At 43.4% G+C, this 17,068-nt stretch overlaps 1 long non-coding RNA gene across 1 annotated transcript; it reads right to left on the minus strand.

Annotated features, from left to right (window-relative positions):
• Window positions 1-3,210: 3,210 nt before the first annotated feature.
• Window positions 3,211-7,169, minus strand: LOC129636922 (uncharacterized). The gene is made up of 2 exons (XR_008707214.1): window positions 6,307-7,169; window positions 3,211-3,528 (listed from the first exon to the last, which is right to left on the minus strand). It is a non-coding gene; the product is annotated as an uncharacterized LOC129636922 (long non-coding RNA).
• Between the last annotated feature and the right edge of the window lie 9,899 nt (window positions 7,170-17,068).

Here is a 17,068-nt window from a genome sequence, read left to right on the forward strand (position 1 = left end):
ACAGACCCATCCATCAACAGAAAATTGGATTAAAGATTTACTGAGCATGGCCGCACCAGAATAAAAGGCTGCCTTGCTGCTAAGTCACTTCAGTCGTGTCCGACTCTGTGCGACCCCATAGACGGCAGCCCACCAGGCTCTGCCATCCCTGGGATTCTCCAGGCAAGAACACTGGAGTGGGTTGCCATTTCCTTCTCCAATGCATGAAAGTGAAAAGTGAAAGTGAAGTCGCTCAGTCGTGTCCGACCCTCAGCGACCCCATGGACTGCAGCCTTCCAGGCTCCTCCATCCATGGGATTTTCCAGGCAAGACTACTGGAGTGGGGTGCCATTGCCTTCTCCGAAGAGGCTGCCTTGGACAAGTTCAAAAGCTTATTAGATATATATTCTGTCTTCCAAGTGACATAGGTGACAGTTTAACCAAATGTTTCATGTCTCCACAATGAAGCTCATGGTTTCCTAGGCTCATATGTTTTCTAACCATGTCTCTAGCTTTCCTTAACACTTTCTTTGCCATTTTCTGAGCCTACACACACTGTCTAATTCCAAAGTTAATGCCTCATAATTTAGGTTTTTGGTTGCAGCAGGAACCATTTCTACGTTCCAATTTCTGTATCACTCAGCTATTGTTATGTAACGAACTGTCCCCAAACTTGTTGGCTTAAAATAACAATCATTTATTATTTTAATTATCAGTGGCTCTAACCCACATGGCAAGGGGAATGGCCACAGGGAGGGGTGTTGGGTTGCCATTAAAATAATCCACCCTAAAGAGTAAAGCTTTTTACCTTGGAATTACAGAGAAAACATTTTTGTCTGTTGGATAATGGTGCTATTTTCTCTTTACACATTAAAAAAATACTCAGATAAAAGCACACTGATTTCTCAAAATCTGTTTTTTTTTAAGTCTGCAAAAATCAGTAAATGAAGGGAACTGTGGCTTCAAAGTTGTTAATCCAACTTTGAGAAGTGAAGCAAGTAAGATTTCGACAGGCTCTTACTTCAAAGGGTAGAGAACCAAGCAGGGCAGCTCAGGGGAGGAAAATCTTCCCTTTATTGGCAGAGTCACTCTAGAAACCAGTATGTTTTCTTTCTGCCAAGGCTCATGGAAGGAATGTACAGAGTTCTGAAGTCAGTTGAACTAAAACCTTTGGGGGTATTACTCAATAAGGCAGAGTCTGAGAATGCAGGAACTGGACCTGGGGGGAAAGGCTTCAGACCCATATGACCTCAATGCCTGGGCGTTCTGTGACATAGTGAGTGAAGGAATGTAGTTTAAGGGCTCTTTTCACCAGTGCTCTGCAAAGAAGCACAACAGGTTTGGAGTTCATAATGGTGTGCAAGCTTAGTTGCTCAGTTGTGTCTGACTCTAAGACACCATGGACTGTCCAGAGGATTTTACAAGCAAGAATACTGGAATAAGTCCCCATTTCCTACTCCAGGGTATCTTATTCATCCAGGGATCAAACCTGTGTCCCAGTGTCTCCTGCGTTGCAGGCAGATTCTTTACCCACTGAGTCATCTAGAGAGCTCCATTCATAATGGGGAGAAGGGTTATAAATACAACCCTGATATTGAATTTTAAAAATATCACTCTTTGGATTACTTTTATAAATATAGTAAGTAGCTAGTATTTGTCTACTATAAAATGTTTTTTGTTGAAACATCACTGGATAACATGTGCTCCATTCTTTGTAATTTAGTGAACTAGTCGAGAGAGGCAGAACTCCTTTGAGCTCAGTGGTTTAGCATAAGAGAAGTTCATTCCTCATTCATGTCACAGGCTCAGTGGATAGAAGGGAGGCCCAGCTCTGGAAGGTTATCCAAGAATCTGAGCTCCTTCATCTTGAGGCTCCAACCTCTTCTGGATCCTTGTAGTTTCCTCTGTTCAGCTGGAATATGGTGGAAAAGAGTGAGGTGGCTTTAGAATGGCCACATATCCTTTGTGATCTTTTAAAAAAATTGTAAAATTTTGACCGTGCTGGGCCTTGGTTGCAGCATGTGGGCTCTGTGTTGTGGTGCAGGCTTCTCTTGTTGCAGTGTGTGGGCTCTCTGGTTGTGGCACCATATGTGGGATCTTAGTTCCTTGACCAGGGATCAAACTCACACCCCCTGCATTGGAAGGGGGATTCTTAACCGCTGGCCTGTCAGGCAATTCCCTCCTTTGTGGTCTTTTTATGTGCACATGGCTCAGATGTACTTGACAAGATGGGACTTTATTCCCTTCCTCTTGAGAGGGGACTTGCTTCTAATGAATAGAAGTGGTAGTGGGTAGCTTCCAAAACTAGATCATAAAGGCACTGCAGCTTCCTGGTTGCTCTCTCTCTCCAATGGTTTACTTTGAGGGGAGCCAGCTGCCTTGCCACAGGGCATTCAGGCAGGTGTGTGGAGAAAGAGGCCCATGTGGTGAGGAGCTAAGGACTTCTGCCAATTGCCAGCAAGGAGATGAGGCCACCTGCCAAAAGCCCTCTCAAGGAGCCTCCTGCGGCGCAGATCCTCCAGGTCCAGGTGAGCCTGCAGATGACATGGCCTCAGTGGATGGCTTGACTGCCATGACCTTGTGAGAAACCCTGAGGCAGAAACACCCAGGAAAACCAGTCCTAGGTTCCTGACCTGAAATTGTGTGAGATGATAGGTACTTGTTACTTTAAACTGCTGAGGCTTTGGGTGATTCGTTATACAGCGATAAGTCACGAAGACAGAGAATGAAGGATTGTGCTCGGAAGGGTTTTCTATCCTGGACCTGCAGGACCCATAAACCACTTTCCACCACATTCAGTTGGCTAGAGTGACTCACATGATCACACCTAACAACCCAACTGCAAGACAGGCTCAGGAATGTCATCCAGCTGTGGGCCCAGGAGGAAAGGACAACTTGGATAAACAGCTGGCCACTCTCTACCAGGTTCAGTGAATTTATATGTAGGACTGTTTGGACTGCAAGGAGCTGGCGGTTGTTTTATCCAGGTTCAGACAAAATTCTTAGAGGAAGTACGTGCAGCCTTTGAAATATTGGTATTTATATCGGTTGCTCTTGTAGAGAGACGCCAGCTGCCTCTGAAGTTACTCAGAATATTAAGAGGTTTTGGTTTGTCCCTTGATTAGTTCTGTCACTGGCATCAGAAGCAATAGCAGTGATACCACTACCCACAGTTCACATTTTCAAATATCTGGACATCATGTGAAATGGTTAATCGTCATAGCACTTAAATGAGGTTGGGAGAATGATCTCAATTTTACAGATGGTAAAATGAGACCTAGAGAGCCTAGGCAACATGTGCAGAGTCTTACAGGCATTTCCAGGCCCTTTAACACAAGCGTGTGTTTCTCCAGAGCTAAGATGCTTGCCCGCTCATCAGGGTTAGCAGGGTGTTTAAGGGAGGGTCTGAGCTTGGCCAGGTGTTTTTAGCACGTGGTGTGGGAGGGGCTCTGACGTGCCATCCCAGGCAGAGGGAGCGAGGGTCTGCCGCACTCTTCTACAACGTAGAGTAACCTGAAGACACTAGATACTCCCAGTACAAGTGACATCCTAAAAGCAGGTAGAAAGACACAAACCAGCTGTGTCAGATTCCAACTTGGTCAAACTCACATGTTTTTTCTTCAGCACAGCTCTAGGTAGGATATCTCTGAGCCTCAGTTTCTCCTATTTAAACCAGGAAAAAAGTGGGCTTATTGTAAGGTTCAGATGACATGGTGTATGCAAAAACATCTGGAATATTTCTTGGCAACGCTACAATTTTTTAAAGTCCTTCTAAAACCCATGCCATTCTTTTCTGAGGGACTAGAAGCCACTTCTTATTTATCATTATATATCCTTCATACCTAGTACAGTGTCTGGCACAAAGTACATAGTACAGTTATGTTGAAGGCAGAAGTGAATAAATGGTAGAATCATTTCTTCTTCATTCTTCCCAAGAATGAGGAGCTTAGTTTGAGATATGCAGTCTAGCGATCAAGGACTTACAGAGTGCTTTCACACACAAAAGCTCCTGGCATTGCTGCCCCTCCCCGCTTCTTTCCCCCCACCTCCTCCTTCCCCCCCACCCCCCAGGACATTGCCACTGCCCACTCCCGAAGCAGTGGGAGGCAACCTTATTAAAGTACTTTGTCCAGTTCAGGATTGAAGAAAATCTAACAAACTCAGAGAGTGCCCAGAGGAGAGCAATAAAAATTGATTAAACAGACCTTCTGAAGAAAGGTTAAGAGAATTGGGATTATTTTCAGCTAGAGTGGCTGGTGGAGGGAATAATAAATTTTCAAGAAACAAAAGAATATCTTGCAAACTTTTTTTTTTTTTAAGTGGTTACAGTGGGCTATTCTACTGAGGACAGCAGAGAAGGCGTTTTGATGACTTTTTTGCTTGACATTAGCAAGCAGCCTCTCTCACTCTCTCTGCCCATGGGATTGTATTGGCTTGCTCTCTGAAAATTCCTTATTGCTTTGGGACATTCCTCTAAGAATGTTGTGGGTCTCAGGTACTGTGAGGTCACTGGTGCATGATAGAGAAGAAACACTTGAACTAAGTAAGAGATTAGATTATATTCATCCCCTGACTTGGAACTTCCAAAGGAGAAGACTATGAACCCAATTAACCAGAGGCCTCAAAGACATTTATAGACACTATGCCTCCCTACTTTGCTGACCTCCCAAGACTTTTCAGGGCTAACTCCTATAAATCTGCTACATTCCATAAGACAAGCATGAGCAGCATTTTATTCTTGTTCAATTATCCTGTAGTATTTATGGATAGAGGTAGATTTCCTAGGACAGCAGGAGCTCAGAAATAGGTATCAGCACTACCACTAGGACCATGATGTTCCTTGCCTAAGCCCTGAAGTCAATTTATGTTGGCTTTACACAGCTTAGTAACATAGCAGATGTTTATTGAGTGCATTCTATATGCCAGGCATTGTGCTAAGCACTGGGGAGACATACAATGGTGAGTTGTCTATATGAGACCCTTGCCAGCACAGGGCCTAAACATAGATTAGTGGGGATACAGACAAATCAAGAGGTAACTGCAATATTGTGAGATAGATGCTATAAGGCCAATTGAGAGACCCACTTAACCCCGAGGTAGGTGGTCAGGGCAGGCTTTATGGAGGATATGATGCCAAGTGATTTGTGAAAAATAAATAAGCATTATTAATTATCACTATTTCTTTTTTGGCCACATTATCAGTCCAGATAGCTCTTATTTTGGAAATGGATGTCATTACCTAATCCATTGTCACCCTTCCCCCACTCCACTGTTTATTTTTGTTTTCTTTTTAAAATTGCCTCCATGATTCAACCATTATCTGCATGGTTTAGGGGTGAAGAAAGGCTCCAGGTATACTTAATCCAGGTTAAATTAATGCCAATAATTATTTGCCAAGAGTTAATACTCCCTTCTGAAGCACTGTATTAGTAAAACATCGAGGCATCCCATATGTTAAAGAACATCTGATCTTGAGATTCATACAGGAAAGAAGCTATACTCATTTGAACCAGAGAGAGCTGATTGTCTATTCAGGGAGCCCAGAGTACTGCCTTGGCATTGGGGTACCATTAGTTTTTATTAATTATTTTCTGTTTAATAATAATCTGAATGAGGCCCCAGTGTAATGACAGAGCTTTGTGAAATTAAATTTGAGCTGCTCCAAGTTAGATAATTAATTACATTCAGCTTTGGAGCTTTGGAGAGGTGTGTGCCCAGCTCAGGGTGGTTTCCCATCTTTGCAACTGTGCCCATGCAGAGAATGGCCCCTAGGCTGTGCGTCTACAGCTGATGGATCCAAGGGCTAGACGCCTGTCCAAGCTAGGCCAATCTCATTTCATCTCAGGAAGTTTTGAGTTGAGAGAGGGTAAGGGAGAGAGGTAGAAACGAGGGGAGAGAAAAGGGGAGGGGAGAGATGGAGAGAAGAGGAGAGGGAACATTTTAACGGCAGTAAGTGTGTGGCTCCCATAGTTCTCAAGGTCCAGTGATTTCTGCATCTGTTTTGCAGTTTGGTTATGTGAGATAGGCCAGTATTCTTAGAACAAATTCGTTAGTCTGCCTTAGCTACATCAAGGTGGGATTCTGTCCACTGCCATTGACCATTCTGCTGAAGACAAGTCTGCAGTATAATACTGCATAGACTGTATATATATAGTATAGGTGGCTAGAAGCCTGTAATTCACTATGTGGTGACCGATGGTCACAGGACAGAGCATAAGGCTGTCTGACCTCCTGCTTTGTAAGCTTGCCTGTTAGGAAATCTTTAGGGGCTCAAAGAGTCTTAAGAGGCCACACACTTGGCTCATTTGCTGAGGTTCTATTCTCTACCTGCGTCTGAACCTCGGTAGCAGGCTGCATGCTCTCAGCCATCACTCCTGTGGCTGTATCCAGGGGCTCTTACTAGGAGGAGTGCTATGCAGTAGTTACCCGCTCAAGCTCTGGAGTCAGGCAGATGGTGCTCGGGATTCCACCCCTGCTGTTTAGGAGCAGCGGTTATGTGGCCATTTGTTAATGACTCACAGCCTTGGTTTTCTCATCCTTAAAATGGAGGCCTCACTTGGTGTTGCAGGATTAAAGTTTTTTTTCACATAGAATATTGGACAGAGCACCTGGCATATATTAACCACTCAAATATTAGCAATTAATTCGAATACAAGCCAAGTCTTCAAATAGGAAAGAAATGTCCCCTGGTATTAGGCAATAGATGAAGCAGGCTTTTCAGACACATAGAGTTACTCTAATCCTGGTATAAAAAAAATAGTGTTTTAATGTCTTGGAAAAGACCTGAACAAGTTAAGGGCAAATTATGATTATATTGCTACTTGGGACATAATCCGACGGTCTTGCTTTCTCATCTCCTCTTGGGAAAACCACAGCAGAAACCTGAAACCATGCACTGACCTCGCTATATTATGCCTCACTTCATTCAGGAATCCCACAGATCCTCTCCAGGGGGTTTAATTACCCAAACTATGCAAAGAAACTAATTATAAGAACGCAAGGTTGCCCTGAAGTTGCATTTATGCTCAACCAAGATGATCATAAAATCTTCCCTGCTCATAGCTCTGCTTATTTTTTCACAGTTTGAGGTAAAGATTATTGAGTGTAAAGTCAGCCAAATTTCTGTCTGTATGTTTTCTTTTTCTGCTCTGAGGCCTCTCTCTCCACCACATGCCCTAACTTCCTGGTTCCTGCTCCCCTCAATTTAGTGAAGGATTTGAAAGAATATAATTGTTGAGAGTGACTTGAGAGTCAGATATATCTGAATTTCAATTCTGACTCAAATGAGTAACCTACTTGTCTTTATAAGTACATAATAGATGTCAGCAAATGAAAATTATTGCTAATTATCGAAATGTCGCATATTTCTTCTATGAAAACACCAAAGTAATGATTTTGAACTGTGGTCTGAGGATAGCTTTCATCAGAATGATTCTTACTAAAAATATAGACTTCCAGGCATTTATTTTTAGTAAGAACTAAAAAATAAAGGGGCTTCCCTGGTGGGTCAGATGGTAAAAATCCACCTGCAATGCAGGAGATCTGGGTTCAATCCCTTGGTTGGGAGGATCTCCTGGAGATGAGAACAGCTACCCACTCCAGTATTCTGGCCTGGAGAATCCATAGACAGAAGAGCCTGGCAGGCTACAGGCCATGGGTTCGCAAAGAGTTGGACATGATTGAGCGACTTTCACTTTCAAATTAAAGGGAGAAACCTGGGAGAGGGACAGAGAAATCTGTATGATGAGCCCCAAGATGATTCTTCTTCACATTGAGTTATGAGAGTCCCTGAGATTATAATCTCTCTTGAAGATACCAGAGTGCAGTCCATGTGGTACCTTTCTCAGTGGTATTTGTGTTTTGATCTGACCTCTGACAGAAGGGTGAGGGACTTTTGGACTGAGTCTCAGGCTTTGCTGAGCAAGACTGGAAAAGCTTTTACAAGCTCCAGGGATGTCCAGTTCCCTGAAATCACACTGAGTTTATGTGTAAGGTTGACCTCAAAGCTAATTCTGTATTTGTGGTTTGAGTCCTTAACCTCTTGGGGGCTTCCTGGTGGCCCAGAAGGTAAAGAACCTGCCTGTAATGCAGGAGACCCAGGTTCAGCCCCTGGGTTGGGAAGATCCCCCATAGAATGAAATGACAACCTACTCCAGTATTCTTGCCTGGAAGAGGAGCCTGGTGGGCTACAGTCCATGGGGTTGCAGTGGTGCCCAAATAGGGGTGCAACTGACCCCACTCCTTGGGCATCTGGGAGTGTGGGGGGTTGGATACCAAAATGACTGGGGTGGGCTCAAAGATGCAGATGAACATCTGACATGAATGAGGTAGTTCTGCCCAATGAGGAGGATCTTGTCTCATAGGACATCACGTCTCTGCTGAAGGTTGAGGGCAAAGGGAGGCAAGAGGGCTGGTGTCCATTGCTGCTCACTGCTACTGTGATGTCAGAAGCCTGTTCCCATGAGCACTGGAAGCAGAAGATATGGGTGTCAGACCTGCTCTGCTTCTGGCCCAACCTGCCTCCAGCCTCTCCTTGCCTGGATACCTTCCACCTGCAGGCAATGCCTCCCTTCTGAACCATAGAAGGTGTGGTTACAGCTGGAAATGTCTGTTGATTAGAGGAGGCAGAGTGACCATAAAGCTTATGAAGCTTGGGCTTCAGGGCTCTTCTCTTGCACAGAACCCTTTGTGTCCCGGGAGCTAGGGAGTCAGAAGTGGAAGGCTGACAGCCATCAGGAAGCTTCTGTCTATATAATCATTCCCGGTCAGTTGCCTAGGAGATCTCGTAGGAAAGGCACCTGGATCTCTAGAGTGCCAGCAACTCATTTTCTGTAAATTATTTTTGTAATTTATTTTCTCATTCTAAGCAAATATTTACTTTTATATGTAGTTCTGTATTTGTAATTTTGCATTTGTTTTCCTAAAAATCCCTTACGCTCGAAATTGTATAGCAGTACTTTGGCCACCTCATGCGAAGAGTTGACTCATTGGAAAAGACTCTGAGGCTGGGAGGGATTGGGGGCAGGAGGAAAAGGGGACGACAGAGGATGAGATGGCTGGATGGCATCACTGACTCGATGGACGTGAGTCTGAGTGAACTCTGGGAGTTGGTGATGGACAGGGAGGCCTGGCGTGCTGCGATTCATGGGGTCGCAAAGAGTCAGACACGACTGAGCGTCTGATCTGATCTGAAGGCTCATAAAACCTGGACCTGTCCTCCCTCCTGATTGGGGCTCATTAGCTTTATACGAGCTAATGTAAGTTTGGGGGAATTAATAAAATTTTCACATGAATATGAAATGGGCTCAGGGTGGTGCTTTGGGGCCACAAGTGAACTGAACTTTAGGCTCTATGTTCATTGGTCAAGAATGGTCTCGTGGCAGTAATTCCCCACTTTTCCTGAAGACCCTCTCAGGTTGCACCTTTGCAGTCCCCAGGCAGGGACTGGTCAATGGCTGAAACATGAGGTGAGGGCAAGCCAATTGACATGATGCACCAGGGCTGATGGGTTTCCCTGGTGGCTCAGATGGTAAAGACTCTGCCTGCAATGCAGGAGACCCGGTTTGATCCCTGGGTTGGGAAGATCCCCTGGAGAGGAATGACTACCCACTCCTGTATTCTGGCCTGGATAATTCCATGAACAGAGGAGCCTGCAGGGCTACAGTCCATGGGGTCGCAAAGAGTTGGACGCAACAGAGTGACGAACACATCACCAGCGCTGGTAAATGCACTTCCTGCAAAATCATCACAGCAAAGTCAATCAGGATGGTTCCACTCAAGAAGTTAGTTCTACTGAAGAAGATTCCAGTTTCCAGGAGCGTCATTATAAGAATCAGCAACACCTGGTGAGTGACTCATCCGTCTATAACCTAGAGTTGGCTGCTACTGAGTAGCTGGTAAGTCTTTTGACAGATCATTTTATCTATGGGTAGAAAGGGAGATGTGAATTAATTTGCTTCCCTCAAAAGAAAAATCACGTGTTAACTATATCGCCACAATTACTTTTGGAGCATCTTATCATCAACTTTGGGAAGCTATTTGGCATTTACTTTCACTTTAATATTCACTGATTTTTCAGAAATTTTCCATCAAAAGAACTGTAATGTGTTGAGAAACTGTTCAATGATTTGTTGAAGTTATTCTCACTTCTTTTTAAAAGGCCTCTATTCTCGTTCTACCTCTGTGTGACACAAACTGACCTTGAGCAAATCTTTTACTCTCTCTGGGCTTCAGCATATCTTTGTGTTACATTTAGGTCAGTTCAGTGGTTCTTACACTTCAGTGTACATCAGAGTCACATAAAGGGCTTGTTAAAACATAGATTTCTGGCCCCAACTCTTGGGTTTCCGATATAGGAGGTCTGAGATGAGGCTGAGAACTTGCAAGTCTAGTGAATCTTTGGGTGGTGTTGATGCTGCTGCTAACCTGGACTGCACTCTGGTAACCCCTGGGCTAGACAAATAGACCGTAATGCTGACTGATGATCAGAATCCTCTGGGGAACTTCTAAGCGATGAGGATGCCTGAAGCCCATCTCTGCCTGTATCAGAATCTCTAAGAGTCTGGGCCAGGGCTAGGATGAGGTGAAATAATGCACCCAGGGTACAAAAATAAGGATGGACTCGATTAAAAATTGTTTGCTTTTCCATTATGGTTTATTGAAGGATATTGACTATAGTTTCCCATGCTATACCAGTAGGAACTAGTTGTTTATCCATTCTGTATTTGATAGAGCATCTGCTAATCCCAAACTCTGAATCCTTATGTCCCCCACCACCCTCTCCCTTGGCAACTACAAGTGTGTTCCCTATGTCTGTGAGTCTATTTCTGTTTTGTATATATGTTCATTTGTGTCATATTTTAGATTCCACATACAAGCAATATCAGATGACACTTGTCTTTCTCTTTTTGATTCAGCATGATAATCCGTGGGTCCATCCATGTTGCCGCAAATGGAGGATGACTGCAGTCACTTTTAGGGTTGTACAAATCCAGACACTAAGAGTGAGTGCCTCCTTAAATTTTGCTCCCTAGGCATCTCACTCATGACCCCCGCCTCCTCTGCCCAGAGCTTCGGCCATGTTGACAGGAGAGTTGAAAATTTGTATGTAATGCACCAGAGTCGTGGCTACACAGATGATTCTCTAAAGCTTCCTGGAGTAATCAGGGTGTGGGGTAGCCTTTTACTCATTTGTAGATTAGATTACTCTTTCTTTTTTACAGAATTATTTATTTATTTATGACCGCACCGGGTCTCCAGTGCTCCATGCAGGCTGTCTCTAGTCGTGGCAAGCAGAGGCTACTCCTTGTTCCAGTGCACAGGCGTCTCGCTGCAGTGGCTTCTCTTGTAGCAGAGCATGGGCTTTAGATTGAAGGCTCAGTAGTTGTGGCATGCGGGCTTAGTTGCTCCGTGGCACGTGGGATCTTCATATGACATGGATTGAACCCATGTCCCCTGCATTTGTAGGTGGATTCTTAACCACTGAACCACCAGGGAAGTCCCTAGATTGTTGATTTCAACAAGGGATGTCAGCCCGGTGATATTTCTAGGGCTAAAGAGTCCCAGGTTGTGCTCTTAATAATTGCTTCCTGCTGAATTCCTTCCTTAGGCAGAAACTTTAAGTTACTCAACCTGTTGAGGGTTAACTGCTGATGAACTGATTTATACTGGGAAAATATAGAGTGCAATGGAGGCGCTGTTGGAGCTGCTCACTGCAGTTGCCCCTCTTTCCTTGTTATTCATATATATGCTTGAAAATAATATTGAGTGATAGCATATCACAGAAGCAAACAATGCTTTATTCTTTTTCTTTTTTTTTAAATTTTATTTTATTTTTAAACTTTACATAACTGTATTAGTTTTGCCAAATATCAAAATGAATCCGCCACAGGTATACATGTGTTCCCCATCCTGAACCCTCCTCCCTCCTCCCTCCCCATTCCATCCCTCTGGGTCGTCCCAGTGCACCAGCCCCAAGCATCCAGTATTGTGGATCCAAGCATCCAATATTCTTTTTCTTAGAATCATTATTTTGAAATAATTTCAGGCTCACAGAAAAGTTACCAGAACAGTACAAAGTACTCCTACAGCCCCATCATCCAGCCTTTCCGATTGATAATATTGTACTGCATCTGATCTTTCACCCTGCGTTCTTGGTCTGGGGTCCATCGGGCACCTGTAGTATAATGCAGTGTTCAGGCCTCTTGAGTCTCTTCCAGTATGAAAGACTTCCATGGTTTTCCCCTGTTTTCCATGTCCTTGGTAGTTTTAAAGATTGCAGGCCTTTCCTGTTGTAAGATTACTCTCAACTGTCTGGTATTTCCTCAAGCCAGACTCAGGTTTTGTGCATTCTTGACAGGAGTCCCACAGGAATCACCCCTTTTCAGGGCATCATTTCAGGGGGCACTCTCTTGACTGGTCCCACAACTGATGATGTGAACCTTGATCATCTGATTATCTTAGTGTCTGTCAAGTTTCTTTACCAGTTTTCCCTCTGTACTTATAATTTTGTGGAGGTATTCCAAAGTCATGCAAATATCCTTCTACTTCTATAGTGGCTCCCTAATGGTGATACAGAGAAGGCAATGGCACCCACTCCAGTACTCTTGCCTAGAAAATCCCAGGGACAGGGGAGCCTGGTAGGCTGCCGTCCATGGTGTCACGAAGAGTCAGACATGACTGAAGCGACTTAGCAGCAGCAGCAGCAGCAGCAGTGGTGATTCTCTGTTTCCATCACTCTTTCTACATTTAGGAGTGGCCATTCGCATGCAAACCTGAGCTTATTAATATACATGGACTCATTGTGTATTAGTCAGGGTTCTCCAGAGAAGCAAAACATTCATCTATCAATCAATCATCTACTGAGAAATGTATTATATGGTATTGGCCCATGAGATAATGGAGACTGAGGAATCCCACATCTGCCGTCTGCAGTCTGGAGACCCAGGAAAGCCAGTGGTGTAGTTTGGAGGCCTGAGCTCCAAGGGAGCTATGATATTGTAGATTCTTGTTCAAGTCTGATCTCAAGACCTGAGAACCAAAGAACCAAGGAGGGCAGGACAAGAGGTTCCAGCTCCAGCAATCAGGCAGAGAGAGGGCAAATCCAACCTTTCTCTACCTTTTTCTCCTATTCAGACCCTCAATGAATTAGATGGTACCCTCCTGCACTGGGGAGGGCAATACAGTTTACACAGCCCACCTGCTGCTGCTGCTGCTGCTAAGTCGCTTCAGTCGTGTCCGACTCTGTACGACCCCATAGACGGCAGCCCACCAGGCTGCCCCGTCCCTGGGATTCTCCAGGCAAGAACACTGGAGTGGGTTGCCATTTCCTTCTCCAACAGCCCACCTATTCAAATACTAATCTCTTCCAAAAGTACTCCCGTAGACAAACCCAGAAGTAACATTTAATTAGATATCTGGGCTTCCCATAGTCCAGTCAAGTTGATAGATGAAATTAATGGTCATGCATGGATTCCTATTTTATTTTTAGTGATTTGTAATTTGTTACTTTGTTTTTTAAATTTTATTTATTTGATGCTCACATTTTCAGCAGTTTGAAGTGGAAGCCTCTTAATGCATGTTTTCATTATTCATTGACTATTTTCTTACTTTATGGCCAAAAAAAAAAAAAAAAAAGGATGCTCCAGACTCATCTTGTACTTTCTGTGTCTCAGCCTAGAAATGAGCTATTTCTCTAGGGACATGCTTATATAGTCCTCAAAGCTCTCTCCAAATAGTGTTTACAAATGAGAATTACATGATAAGAATTCATTTGTTTCTAAATTTTAGCATAGGCATATTAACAAATGATAGAAACTCAAGCCAAGTGAATATTTTCCGTTCAGTTCAGTTCAGTTGCTCATTTGTGTCTGACTCTTTGTGACCCTATGAACCGTGGCATACCAGGCCTCCCTGTCCATCACCAACTCCTGGAGTTCACCCAAACCCATGTCCATTGAGTTGGTGATGCCATCCAACCATCTCATCCTCTGTCATCCCCTTCTCCTCCTGCCCTCAATCTTTCCCAGCATCAGGGTCTTTTCAAATGAGTTAGCTCTTTGTATCAGGTGGCCAAAGTATTGGAGTTTCAGCTTCAACATCAGTCCTTCCAATGAACACCCAGGACTGATCTCCTTTAGGAGGGACTGGTTGGACTCCTGGCCGTCCAAGGGACTCTCAAGAGTCTTCTCCAACACCACAGTTCAAAAGCATCCATTCTTCAGCACTCAGCTTTCTTTACAGTCCAACTCTCACATCCATACACAACTACTGGAAAAACCATAGCCTTGACTAGACAGACCTTTGTTGGCAAAGTAATGTCTCTGCTTTTGAATATGCTGTCTAGGTTGGTCATAACTTTCCCTCCAAGGAGTAAGTGTCTTTTAATTTCACGGCTGCATTCACCATCTACAGTGATTTTGGAGCCCCGAAAAATAAAGAAGTGAATATTTTAGAGGAGTAGATAAAAATGAGAGCATAGGGCAGAAAAAAGTTTTTATGGCCATTGTTTCCTTCTCCTTGAGTTATACTGTTGCTTACAAATGTGCACACCTCCTAGCATTTTATTTGCACCCTAAATCCTTTTAGTGTTAACTTGCATCTGGTTACTAGGTTTCTTTCTTTCTCTGGGGCTTGTTTGATACCCTCAATTGATGAAAACAGTTCAGGCTGTTGACCTCTCAGTGTATCTCCACTGAGATCAACTAGAGGAAGCAGAGTGAAGAGTTCAGTTCACTTTGCTGGTTGAACATAAAGAAGAATCCAGAAAAGACCAGCTTATAATGGTAGCTAATAATGCCATTCCTAATGAAACCAATGTCAGTGTCCTGGGAAAGAAAGCTGCTGATAACATGTTATTCTGGTGGTGTTCTTAGAAGTTCTCATTGTTTCCTGCTGAGCCTCCTTGCCAAAATAATTAACTTGCAACCTGGGAACTGCAGTAGGGAGGGTGGAGGGAGAGATAAGACACAATTACTTCCTATGAATTTTTGCCTTTCTGAAAAGATTTCAGGCTTTGCAAATTTCTCTGCTATTTTTAAATGTTCTCTTTCTAATGAGAAGCAGACCCAGCATCATGTAATGGTTGAGTTGGTATGGTAATTGCATTACAATAAATAGCTGAGGTGCTCAGCCCATAAAACTGACCTATAACCCACTGTTCTCTTGCAACAGGGGACTCTTTAATAACAACAGATTTTTAAGGGGCTGGTGTTTCTTTGGACTATTTCTTCCAGGTATAAATAAGGAAAAGTCTACCTTAAGGGCCCTGTGTTGGGTATGAGTAATTTTATGTCTTTGCTAAGATGAGAAGTGTTATTACCCAGAGAAAATTATGCTGACACAATTTAAGCAGAAATGATATAGGAGATAGTTGGAAAAAAAATCAAGCCTTTTGTTTTTCCAAGCAAGAAATTAAGGTACCTTGGTAATACTGGGAGGAAAATGAACTGAAAATCATATTTTTAAGGACACAGGCCTCTCTAGACTCTGACAGAAGACTACTAGGATCCACATATATACAATAGGTATGTGAAGGCTCATTTCATATATCTTCTTTCCACTCTAGTTTCTGTTATTGACTGAAGGTTTAAGCTTATAGGAGAAAAAGTCATTCATAGGACCCAGCTCGCTTATATTGAAATGTTCTTGTTCAGGGTGGTACAAGATGGAAGGAGGATGAGACAGATGTACACAGTCTAACTGTGCCCTTAAATAGCTTATGATCATGGAGGGGGGCCAGGGGTTTTATATATATATGTATATATGTATCTATCTGATTGCAACACAAAGCTCAGTGTGAAACAAGTTCCAGGAGTGCTATAAATCAAGTGTGATGTGGGTTAAAGAAGAGAAGTGTATTTAGATGAAAGTATGTGTATTTATGTGTGGGGAGCCTGGTAGGCTGCCGTCCATGGGGTCGCTAGGAGTCAGACACGACTGAGCGACTTCACTTTGACTTTTCACTTTTATGCACTGGAGAAGGAAATGGCAACCCACTCCAGTGTTCTTGCCTGGAGAATCTCAGGGACGGGGGAGCCTGGTAGGCTGCTGTCTATGGGGTCGCACAGAGTCGGACACGACTGAAGCAAGCGACTTAGCAGCAGCAATACCATGTGTATTTGTGTGTGTGTATAAGTGTCATTGACTAAAAAAAATTCACAATGTAAAAGTTGAAAATTATGTTTTATTCAGTAAACAAAACTGAGGACTTAAGCCTGAGACGCAGCATCTCAGATAACTTTCAGAGACTGCTCTGAAGAGATAAAGGAGGAGCCTAGGATATATAAGAGTCTTTGCAACAAAAACCAGATAGTCGGCGCATCAAAAGATTACTGTTAATTAAAGAAAACCAAATATCTCAAGTTAAGGAATTTAGTGCTTTTCCCTGTATGGGAAGATGCAAGACTCTGGGCTCACAGAAATCATTACTTCTTTAGGCACCTCAGCTATCTGGGGCTAGTATCCTGTGCCTTTCCATCCTTTGCATCCTGTGTCTCCTCAGGGTGCACCCATCCATGGTGGGTGGCTAGAGATGTTGACTGTTAGATGGTGGGCATCCTTTGACTTTCCTGAGTTCTCCCAGAATTCATAGTAGGGGTGGTTATAATGTGATGGCTTGATGTCTGCAACATCTTTTACTAATATGGCAGGCAGTATATTTCATTCACATGGTATTTGTGTATGTGTGCATGTGTGTGTGGCTATAGATGTTTCTAGTGGAAAGAACACAATGACACTTGGCAAGTCAGGACAAGAGGGCTGGATGGATGCCTGGTCGGACCTTACAATGTGGCATTTACATTGGTGAACTCACTAGTGTCCTAGGCCTGGCTCATAGTATTTCAGTATCAAAAACTGACTTCTTGGTGTCCCAGAATTGATTAGATTTTGTGATGCTAACTTGGTTTAATAAAGTTTATATGAGTTTAATGTATTAATCCAGAAAACCAATTTATTAATTCATAATGGGAATTATAACCCTCAGTGGACAGGACACTTTTGGTAGTCTGACTAGAGTATTAGTCCTACATAAGCAGAAGCCATGAACATGGCTTGGAGCCATGAACTCAGGATGAAATCAGAATCAGGA

Source organism: Bubalus kerabau, chromosome 22 (assembly GCF_029407905.1).
Source record: "Bubalus kerabau isolate K-KA32 ecotype Philippines breed swamp buffalo chromosome 22, PCC_UOA_SB_1v2, whole genome shotgun sequence".
NCBI lineage: Eukaryota > Metazoa > Chordata > Mammalia > Artiodactyla > Bovidae > Bubalus > Bubalus kerabau.